The sequence below is a fragment of the Otolemur garnettii genome, unplaced genomic scaffold, assembly GCF_000181295.1.
Source record: "Otolemur garnettii isolate 467f Iridium unplaced genomic scaffold, OtoGar3 scaffold00006, whole genome shotgun sequence".
Lineage (NCBI taxonomy): Eukaryota > Metazoa > Chordata > Mammalia > Primates > Galagidae > Otolemur > Otolemur garnettii.
Window position 1 is genome coordinate 31383840 of NW_003852401.1, and position 11929 is coordinate 31395768.

At 38.5% G+C, this 11929-nt stretch overlaps 1 pseudogene; it reads right to left on the reverse strand.

The window, feature by feature from the left end:
* Nucleotides 1-11513, reverse strand: part of LOC100940775 — a 49633-nt pseudogene extending 38120 nt beyond the window's left edge.
* Nucleotides 11514-11929: the final 416 nt, after the last annotated feature.

Sequence of the window (11929 nt, forward strand, 5' to 3'; positions counted from 1 at the left end):
CAACAATGCCTAGATTTTTTTTTTTGTGGCAGTTGTCATTTAGCTGGCCCAGGCTGGGTTCAAAGCCACCAGCCTCAGTGTATGTGGCTGGTTCCATAACCCTTGTGCTATGGGAGCCCAGCCGACAGTTTTAGTTTTAGCTCCCACCAAAAACAGTGCCTGTGACAAGGGCTGGTAAGCCCTAGCACCTTTGGGGAAGTGATCTTAAAGAACAGGAGTGGGGAGTGGGAAGAATGAAGCAGCAATGGAGAGAAAGCCTTTCCCCCAAGGTAGGGTAGAAGCTGTCACCACTGGGACAGGCAGGTGTCAGTACCTCTGGGAACCCACTTCGTAGACATACAAAATAAGCCTCAGGATTGTCCACTCTGGAGACAGAACAGAGACACATTTATCCACCAGCTCCCATTTCCTGCCAGTCTAAGGTGGCTCTGTAAGTATTAACACTCTACGTGGTGACAGCAGAGGAGGGCGGGGTAAAGGTGGGATATGCTCACAACCAGCCCAGACGCTGTCTGTAGGGGCTGCATGCTGTCCGACTCATCCAGCTCCCTGTCTCCTTCTTGCGTTGCTCTTCCCTTATGTCCTCTCTACTCCACTTCCAATGGCCTTTTTCCAGACCTTCAAACTCCACCCTCCTTCAGTCCATAGTGTTTTTGCACATGGTCTTTGCTCTGCTCCATCATTCTTACTTCATTTCTTTCTTGACTCAGTTTATGCAATTAATATGCGTCCTTATGGCATTGCTAATTTAGCAAAACTTCCTTCACTTCCCTGACAAGGGCAAGCTCCCTATAAAATGTTCTCGGAGTCCATAAATTTCATCCTTGCTATCCTAGGTGCCACTGTGAATTTCCAGTTTTGGCCTTTATTTGTTCCCCTTTATATCTGCCGTGTCTAGCACAATGCCTGCCACGTGGTGTGCCCTCAAGATACATGGAATAAATATGTGGTTACTTCTGAGCATAAGTTTTTCTCTGTTCCACTTGTGTTCTCCTTCCCTTTCCCCAGGTCATGTCGAGTTCAGATTCTAACCACTTAGAGGTAGGCTGGGGGGAGGGAGGAGACATATTTTTACATTTTTACTGCCAGGTATGGAAGACTTTCATAGGTGAGAAAACTCTTCACAGTGGTGGGTAAGTTCCCTTCCTCTTCCTAATCAACCTCATACCAGTGGTTGAAATCTTATTCTTTCCCAAGTATAGAAAGTTATGTGACCTTTCACATAAGATGCCTGAAGAGGATTTAAAAAATTAAAATTTAAAAAATGTTTATTCACAGACCATAGGAGAAATACAATTTAGAGGAAAGGGAATTCAAAAATGTTGACTTAGCCCATGTCAGGGATATTATCCAAGGCCAATTCCTAGTGTGCTTAGCTGGACATCAGGTCCTGGAAAACAGCCTCTTGTTGATCACCACGCCTAAAACTTTTGCACTTGTAACACCTGGTCAAAATGTCTGGGCAGCTGTGATGAGTAAACCTAATGGAATCAGTCATTGGTGGTTAAAGGGAAAATGTCAGGCAAGGAGCATCAAGAAAGTCCACAGACTGCAGTGTTCCCGGGCAGGAGTGGGCAGAGTGTGCACTGACACTGATCATGTTTCTAGGGGACAATTCAGCACTGGGAATAAGGATACAACTATAAGCAGACTATTAGGCTTGGATTGGGCTCCTGTCACTGACTGCTGGGAGGTCTGGAACAAATTGCCTCTCAGTCTCCTTGTTGATGAAATAGTAATATAATATAACATATCTCAGAAGTAACTTAAAAATGGTAACGCCTGGCATATGAGAAATATTAAATATATTTTAGCCAAAGTGGTGACTATTTCCAGCTTTTTATTTCTCTCCTTCCCCCAAATGCAGAGCTCAGTATCTGGCATCAATAGCTACCCCCAGGAAGGGCTCTGCTTGCTGTCTGCCTATCAAGTGCCGGTGGAGGAGAGACTGAATGACCACTTGGGAATCTGTGAGAGGTAAAGAAGTAGTCAAAAATCTTTTCTCTTTTTTTTTTTTTTAAAGTCTTGCTCTGTGCCCCCAGGCTGGAGGGCAGCAGCACCATCATAGTTCTTTGGAACCTTGAGCTCATGGCTCAAGGGATCCTCTGACCTCAGCCTTCTCAATAGCCAGGAACACAGGTGTGCACCACCATAGCTGAGTCAATTTCAAATTATCTTATGTTCGAAAGTGAGAGGTCCTTGAGTCCCACAGGATCCTTGAGGAGAATCAAAGCAGAGGGCATCCATGGAGCAGAGCAGAAACATCTGGAATGTTCTCACAACAATGAATGAGGCTTTAGGGTGCACCTACAGTATTAACTGCATAGAAGCTGCCCTTACTATTTATTCTGGAGTCATATTTTCAGTAATTAAAGGATAGGAATTTTCCAGATACATGGATATAGATACTGATCTCTCAGAAGCCAGACCTGCCAGCACTCAGAGATCCATCCTGTATGCTTTATGTGTTCCCAGGGATTCCACCTGCCTCATCAACATTCCAGTCGGAGCCCAAACCCTTCTCCAGGCAGCTCCTGCAGACCTTCCCACAGGGCTTCATGCTCCTCTGGAGAAGGAAAGGTGAAAGAGAAGGAAATCCCAGTGTGAATGGCAGCAAGGAAAGATGATGAAGCCAGAAGAATCCCTACAGGCAGGAGAAACAACAGTAAAGGACAAGACAGGCTGCAAGTCCAGGGGCTTCATGAGGAAGACCCAGTGAGTGGTATTGCCTTTATTATTTTAAGTCAGTATGTGTGGGAATATTTCAAAATCTTCTGCATCTGAAATGTTAATCTTCTCCTTGATTGCACTGGCATTTTGGCCTTTATGTCCAGTTAATCCACCCCTGTTCCCCAGAAGATACCACGTGTGTCTTATTCTTTATAGCTAATTCTATTAACTCTGTCCGCTAGGGGTTTGCCTGTTAATTGTCTTAGCTCTCATACCTGCCTTCTAGGATTTACAGAAGGGAACGTGTCACGTCTTTGAGTTTGTAATAACTGTCCTTTCTATTTTTGTTTCTTTTCTTGAATATTATGCTCTAGATTCAGGGAGAAGCTTAGATGTGATAAAACAGACCCATGTTGAGTCATGTGACCTTATTCGCTTCAAGGAACTTTGAGACATGAAAACCTGTGAACCATTGTGTGCTCATTTCCTATTGCTATTGTAACAAATTACCACAAATTTAGTGGTTTAAAACAACACAAATTAATTTTCTTATAGTTCTGGAAGTAAGAAGTATGAAGTCAAAGCGCCAACATGGGGGGAGAATCTGTTTCCTGCTTTTTCCATCTTCCAGAGGCTACTTACATCCTTTGGGTCTTGGCCTCCTTCTCCATCTATAAAGCACGTCTATCCAACCTCTGGTTTAGTTTTCTTTTCTCAGATTTCTGACTTTGGTCTTTCTGTCTTTCACTTATAATGACTTGTAATTTCATTACATCCACTCAAATAATCCATGATAATTTTTCTAACCCAGGATCTTTAACTTAATCCCAATTACAGAGTTTGCTTTGTCATATAATGAAACATATTCATAGTTACAGAGATTAGGACATGGGCAATTTCAGAGGTCCATTATTCTGCCTGCTACACTCTAAATCACAAGCCCCTCTCTACTAAGTACAAACAACTTTTATTCCATCTCATTTCATTTATTTTGTCATACATAACATATTGCTATAAACACATATGAAATTTGCATATCTGCAAATCAAAACTAACACAAAGCAAGAGTAGATGATTTAATCTGATCACTGAAAGTTTAACAAATAAAGTACAATAAAATAATTATAGCACTTTTTTGTATAAGTCTTTGATGATATATGTCTAATTATATGAATTTACCTTTTGTCTAATTATATAAATTTACCTTATTTTTTCTTCCACAATTGAAATCATAGTTGATGGCCTTAAGTTTGTTGAAAATCTGATTGAGGCTAAAGATATATAATGATATAAATGTTTGTTTAGGCTTGGAACCTGTAGCTCAAGTAGCTAAGGCACCAGACACATACACCAGAGCTGGTGGGTTGGAATCCAGCCCAGGCCTGCCAAACAACCATGACAACTACAACCAAAAAATAGCCAGATGTTGTGGTGAGTACCTGTAGTCCTAACTACTTGGGAGGCTGAGGCCAGAGCATCGCTTAAGCCCAGGAGTTGGAGGTTGCTATGAGCTGTGATGCTATGGAACTCTACCCAGGGTGACAACTTGAGGCTCTGTCTCAAAAAAAAAAAAAAAAAAAAAAGAAACTTTGTTTAAATTATATGAGTTTTATAGGACTAATCTTAACTTCAATTTTTCTCTCATCTTACACAAAAGAAGTACTCTAAAAATTATTCAAATAATTTCACAAGGACTACATTACTCCTGAAACGAAACTGCTGTCTAACACAGAAGCACTATGATATATTTAAAATTCTCTGTTTTCAGTGATAAACTCAAGTGCCAATCAGCTTATGAAATGCATGTTAGGGATGTCAATTCTAAGGAAATAAAATGATAAGCTCTTCAAAATGAAAATTAAATTCTTACATCAATAAGAGACTTAAAGTAGTTTTTTTGTGCTTTTTGTTTAGCTTGATTTCCCTTATTGGATGGAAACCCACATGAAACATTATTTCTTTACTCTGGTAAAATATCACTTAGTCTTGGACTGTGGTCCTTTACAAAATCATCAAGAATGAAAATATCTTAAAATAGTATTTCCTTTAACCCTTAAGGGAAAATAATTTGACAAAAATTGACATAATTAAAATTAGCATTATGGTGTGCTCCTCACAAAATTTATTTCTGTTTTGTTGTATAGCAAACTAGTAACACTAGAGTATCATTTAAATATTTGCTTGGGCCTGTATTTAAATATGGATGCTTTACTATACAAATAGATAGTAAATAGATAGTAATAGATACAAATAGATAGTAAACCCCATATCATTTGAAACTATCCTTCTTATATATGCAGATGAAAAAGGGATATAAAAATAATAGTATTACCTCAAGGGAGGTATGTAAGCACTGCATGCAGTAATATATATGAAATTTGGAGGCACCATTCAGTAAATATTTAATAAATCTTTCCTATTTCTGTTAATAAGCAATACAAAAAGCCACTCCTTTGGGAGAGATATTGACTGTGCTGTTTTTTGAATTTACTAATTTCTATATAATTTGATGGTAGCATTACCTCTCCCATTGTTGTTTCCTCAAGGCACATCTGCAAGGTGAAAAAGAAAGGGGGCCCAGCTCTATTTCCAGAGAGTGATGTATTGTAGACCTTGATCATGTTGGTTGGCTAGCCACAGGGATACTGGCCTTTACTAGCTTTTCCTCTTTAATCTAAAAAGCAAAGTGTTGTTGAAGGGTCTCATGGAAAAGTGATGTGGCAAAGAATAAGCATACTTATTGAAATTGTGTTTTAAATAAAGGTGACCATCTGCTCACTCAGGCAAAATGGCAAGCCTTCTTTATTTGCTGGTGGTTTATATAGGCAATCTTGTGCATGTGCACTATACAGCAATGACCTCATTAATCCATTTAAACATCTTATGACCACCTGCCTTGTAAGTAGCTCCTCCCTGGTAATCTGATAATCCACCCAACATATATCTTTAAGTATAATCCTTTCAACATAACCTGGTTTAACATAACTTAATGAAGAACATGTTTTCAATTATTACTCTCTTTGTTTTTATCTGATGAAGCCTGAGGCTACAGTGGAAAGAGACCATTTGAATGTCTGTTCTACTAACCATGACATTTGGAGGCAGTTACTTTGAATCTTTAAGCAAAGCATAGAGAAACTTCTTAGGCATACAGAAATTTGTGTGCAAACCTCTGCTCCCATGTAGGCCTTAAGTCAGGGGTTTTTTTGCTGGAGACTTTTATAAGAAATTCTCAGGCTGGACTTCTCAAAAGCCTTTCATGAGCCCAGGTTTCATCTGTGCCATTAGATACCTGTATGCATTGGGTAAATTCCTCTTCTCTTGAGGTCCCCTAGCACATTTCCGTTCCCAGACCCATCAGCAAGTGACCTTGGTCACTTACCACAGATCAGGAAAGGTTACTGATGGGTATCTGGCCAGTTTTCCAAAGGCCTTTATCATAGGCCTTATAAAGTCAACCTTAATTCCTTAGCGCAGTCTGGAAATGCTATTCCAGCCAAAGCCTTGGTCATGTTAGGCCTGCAACTAACCTGGCCACATGGGATTCTGCCTCAGTTTCTTACAAACATGCTTGCACAAAGTCTTTTCACTGCTCTCTCTCAAACAGCTTTTTTGGCCAGAGGCATATAGGCATTTTACCTATAGCAAAGAGATGGAAACAACATAGTTTTCAAAGGCACTTTTGACAATCTTGAAACTGGGAATTTAACTGGCCCCAAGAACAATCCAAACAATGGCTTGCCTTGCTAATCTTATCCATCAAGCCAAGAATGAATACATGCAAGTTGCCTAAGACAAGAGCAAAAATGTATCCCAATAGCCATTTCAAAGCAATGAGGGGATGCTAATCTTCCAGCTCAGCAAATAAGTTAAACAGTGTTGGGCAGAACATCTCCAGGAGGGCCATCAGTATGTTCACCTACAAGGAGACCCAGGAAGGAACTATGTTAAAGGTGTTTAGAAAGTATTATTGTTTTCCTTCAGAACTTTGAGAGATTCTCAGCTAGGTTTCTTTAATTTATTATAATGTTAGAAGTATTATTTCATGCATTTTTAGTGTTAGAGCTGAATAAAACAACAAATACAATATTCACCTCATATTCTCAACATATACACATGTAGGAGCTTGTGTATGTGCCAGTAGTGGTAGTCTGCTTCCCAGGATAGTGAGGAACACAATTTGCACCACTGTCTACCCAGAGAACACATATCATTCTACACAGGAGCTGATTCTAATATGGCAATGCACTTCACAAGACTTCTAAGGGAAATAGAAAATGATTTGCCTGAAGATGAGATCCAAATTGCAAATACTAATTTTATAATCATCAGCATATGGGCTAGTTCAATCAGTGAAAGTTGTTGAACTCCCTGAGATGGACTCAGGACTAAATACTGAATCTTGGGGAATGCAAACTTTTAGGAAAAAAGAAAAGGATAGGTTTTATTAAAGAAAACAGAAGAAATTCAGAAAAATCAAAAACACATAATGTAATGTTATAGAATCCAAAGTAGAGAAGATTTAAAAATGAAAGATTGATCTATAAAGCCAAAGGCAAGAGAGCAATGCAAGAGAATGAGAGAGAGAAAGAAAAGAGAGGGAGAAGGAAGGAAAGAGAAAGAGGACAGAGAGAACAGAAACATGAACAGAAGGCAACATGGTTTTTATTTTATGTCTTGGCTGTTCTGTGCCCTTATGATTATATTGTTAGGCTAAATTAAGTCAAGGAAAAGAATCTAAACATGTACTAATTTTACAATGGGGGGAAGATTTTAAGAAACTCTGGTGACTGTCTTTCCCAATTTAACTCAGCTTGTCACCACTAACATTTCCTATTTTCCTCTAAGGCTCCATATTTTGAATGACTATAACTATCAGGCTATATGTAAAAAATAGTTGTTAATATGTTTGTGTCATTTTTTAAAGAATATTCTATAAGCATAAGCAATGGAATCCAAACTCAGCATGATACAAGATAAAATCAGCATGGTATAGTTTCAGCCCAATGTATTAATGAGAATTTGGCAGATTTTGTGCAATTTTATGTTAGATAAATGTAATTTGTTTTCATCAAATTTATAATGTTCTTCATGAATTCTCATTATTATTTTAATTGTCCCCAAGGACTCAGGGGTTGAAATGAATGTGAAAGAAGTTCATATAAAGAGTGCTTATTGGCTCAGCGCCTATAGCTCAACCAGCTAAGGCGCCAGCCACGTACACCTAAGGTGGCGGGTTCGAATCCCCAGCCCGGACCCGCCAAACAACAATGACGGCTGCAAGCAAAAAATAGCCGGGCGTTGTGGCGGGCGCCTGTGGTCCCAGCTACTTGGGAGGCAGAGGCAGGAGACTCGCTTGAGCCCAGGAGTTGGAGGTTGCTGTGAGCTGTAATGCCACGGCCCTCTACCCAGGGTGACAGCTTGAGGCTCTGTCTCAAAAAAAAAAAAAAAAAAAAAAAAAGAGTGCTTATTTATTTATTTCAGGTTAATATGAGGCTACAAAAATGCTGTCACCCTCTCACAATGGCACCCTGCTAGCAGCTGAACCACTGAGCGTTTCATCCCACCTAATGGTTCAATCCCAGCAGCCAGGCAGCATTCAAGTTCACTTGCTCACTTGAGCCCTCCCAAGGCAGCTCTGACAAGCACCTAAGTCCAAAAAAACTGCAGGTCAGGACTTCCCTGACTTTAGCCCTTCACCAGAGGGCAGGCCAGCCTCAAAAAACACCCAGGCACTGGGCATCAGAACTGATCCAGAGGACAGAATCCAGAGTGGTAACCAATGCAGAGGAAGTTGCTTTCACAGAGGGACTACAGATATGTGTTTTAGTAATGACCCACTGCAGGAGCTGGGCTTGGTAGCTCATTTTAAACATTTTGATGATTATTTTGGTCAAGACGTTGGACTTTTGAGGTCATGTTTTGAGGCAGAAATTTCAGTGTCATGCTTGTGACATAATTCATTAGCAGGTGGCCAGGACAATTGTCTACTGTCAGTAGAATAGACAGTTTCTTCTTTATTTCTCAATCAATACTGCTTGTCCACTACTCCAATAAGGTACCAGTCATTCACATGCATTTGTTTGATCTCTAAGTAAAAGGGAAGTCTTTGGGCTTCAGATTCTTGAATGCATGTGGCTTTGTGGATTTACCAGTCAGTAGGGGCTTTAATTTCTCTCCAATTGAGCTACCACAAAGCAGAACTGTGAAAAGTTCTTTGGAAAGTTTTCTACTCTTACAGTTGTCACATTTCACAACAAGGCTCCTGTCAGGCATCACCTTGAAAATGAGTCCAAGTTTGTTTATATTTTCAGATGTTGCTAACTGTGGTCTTGCTAACACCAAAATGTCTGCCATCTTTCTTTGGATGCTACTTTCCAGAAAATGTAGATCAATCTTTTCCTTCATTGTTAGCTCTCTGAGTTCTTTCCTTCGGGCCATCAAGTCTTGATGAACTGTAAAATTTTTCAAAATTGTAGGATTTACCTACAGTTCAGACCAGTCCTTCACACTGAAGTAATCTTCTGCAACACATGATAAATTATAAGATGTTAGGCCTAATACAACATGTAGTAATAACCAAACATGAAAAAAGAGTCTAAAGAAAAAATAACTAAGGTAAAAAGCCCACATCTCCTATACTTTGGTGTAGAGTGGGCTCAAATGGTCAAGTTATAGAGGGTAAATTAACATTTTGTATCATAGTCCAAGTGGTCAAGATACAACCTACAGAGGTGGTCAATATATAGAGGTCATTCTATCACTGAGTACATGTGGTGTATGACTAGTCTATGAAAGATAGATCAACTTCAGGAGGTGACCAATACAGGGAGGTGGTTGACTATGGAGGTTCTACTGTACTTATAATGTTTTTATTTGGAGTCTTTTTGATATGTAGATTATATTATTTGCTTTTCCAGATATTTTAGGACATTCTATACTTATAGGGACTTATTTTAATGTTTAAGTCCGTAGGGTTCTGCAAAAGCTTCAGTATGGGAAGTCTGTATTTCCTACAGCCTAAATCTGCACATACTTTGAAAATGCTTGAGTTCAAACTGATGCCACATTATATACTAGAACACTTTATGAAAGGGAATAGGTCCTAGCAACAACTCATGATGGATGATACCTTGCTTCTAAATATCTATATCTAGTTCCTTTCTCTGATCCACAAAATGGGTGGATACACTAAAGGCACATATTAACAACAATAATACATTTTAATTCCTGGCAAAGAGCTGTTTTTTCTTATCTGAATGCCATTTCGAGGGAGAGAAAGTAAGTCAGGGGAAGGAGATGGAAATGCACAGTTAGGCTTCTAGTGAAAAACAGAGGGAACCCTAAAATTGTCCAAAGTTAGGGAGGACATGTGAATTATTCCAGTAAGAGCTATGCAGGGACCAAGGGTTGTATCATGTCTGTTTCAACGAATTCAGTCAGCAATTGGATCTTTCAATGACAGATGTGGGATTTAGGAAGGAAGTAACGTAGGGTCATGGGAGGAGTCTTGGACTTGAAATCAAGACTCTTAGGTTTTACCCTGACATGTCTCCTAACTCTGTGAACATTAGTATATCACCCAATCTCTTGAGAGTCATCAGTCCCATCCATAAATTGTGATGGTTGGATTGTGTTTTCTAATAGCTCTTCTGACTCTATCTTTTCATCAAGTTATAAAATGAAAAACAGATAGTATACACTTAGAAATAAGACTGGAATAGAGTGGAAAATGTGCACTCTAAGATCGCTTAACTGTAAGACAAGATGGGGGGAAAGGTAAAGAGTGGCCTTATTTAATATTTTATCATAGAAGCAGAAGCCAAAAAATAACAAATGTCAAGTTCTATGCATATAAAGAAATGAACTTCATTTTTTCCCACCACCCAAAGGTGTCAGAATCTTGCAATGCAAATTCCTGGGATTGCTTCACAGACCAAAAGATGAGGGATCCACTTCTGCCAAGTGTTAGAAACACAAAGAAGTTAGCGAGAAACCCTAGGAATCTGATCAAGTAGACATTTTCTTCTACTTGAGCCACTCTTTTTTCTATTATAGCTTCCTATACCCAGGCAAAACAAAACAAAACAGAACAAAACAAAACAAAGAGGACTATCTTAGCTACAAAAAGTATCATGAACACAGGAATTAGTTTTTGCAAACATCAAAATGTGAAGAATGACAGTTTAAACTAAACCTGGGATTTCATAGACCAGGTGAATATTGCCTACAAGTGATGGCAAATGAGAGAAAGCAGAAAGAAGAATTCTTACAAACTCTCACTGTTCTGATACTAGGATGGTCTTCGTTCAAAAAATTATTTTCTTGTAGTACATTTTTTAACTAAAAAATAATGTTTTAGAGTCAGTCTGAATACTGTCTCAACTCATTCCTGTAATAATTAGTGAGCATTCTTCTATATCTGATTCTGATTACTGATGGCCTCCTGTTTCAAACAAGGAACATTATTTTATTACCATATTTAAATAATAAAAGTCCTTAAGGATTAATAGTACTTTTATAGCTCATTGGATATTTTCCAGTCATAATCAGAACCATGCCCTGATCCCAGTAAGCAGAAATGATGAGTTAATTTTTCTTCTAATTGTCAAAATAACGCACTCACTAGGCCATATAGGAAACCTCCAATTTTGTTCTTAGAAATACAAATAATGTGCTTTTAAAGTTCATGTCATTACCTTTAAAGTTCATGGTGATAAAACTGAATTTGTTGTCTGCTGTTTCAGGATTGCCAATCAGGTAGTCCAGCTGGTGAATACCTTCCAGCTGAAGTTGAATGTGTTTTCATCACCACCTACATCATCACCAGTATTTTTGGCCATCCTGTAAATCCAGGAGGCATAACACATCATCCAGAATTAAAAGAACAAGAAAAGAAAGAAAAAAAAGAAGGGAAGTTAGGGAGCAAGAAAATAGGATAATTATAGGTAAATTGGATAAACTAACTTAAAGACATATTTTTTAAAAACTTATTCTAATAACCAGAAAATAATTTTTTTAAGTTTTATTTTTGTTTAATTTTTAAATTGTTAATTTTCCACAGCTTCAAAATTAAAAAAAAGCTACTAGGCATTGATAATATTAACAACGGGTACATAAAAACACGTATTTTAATTTGTTTTCTTAAGCTGAGACATTAATGTCATCTAAATGGTTCTTAACTTTTTCTGAGATAAGGATACCCTAAAGAGTCTATTGAAAATGAGAACGGTGCCGGTGGCTCAGTGAGTAGGGTGCC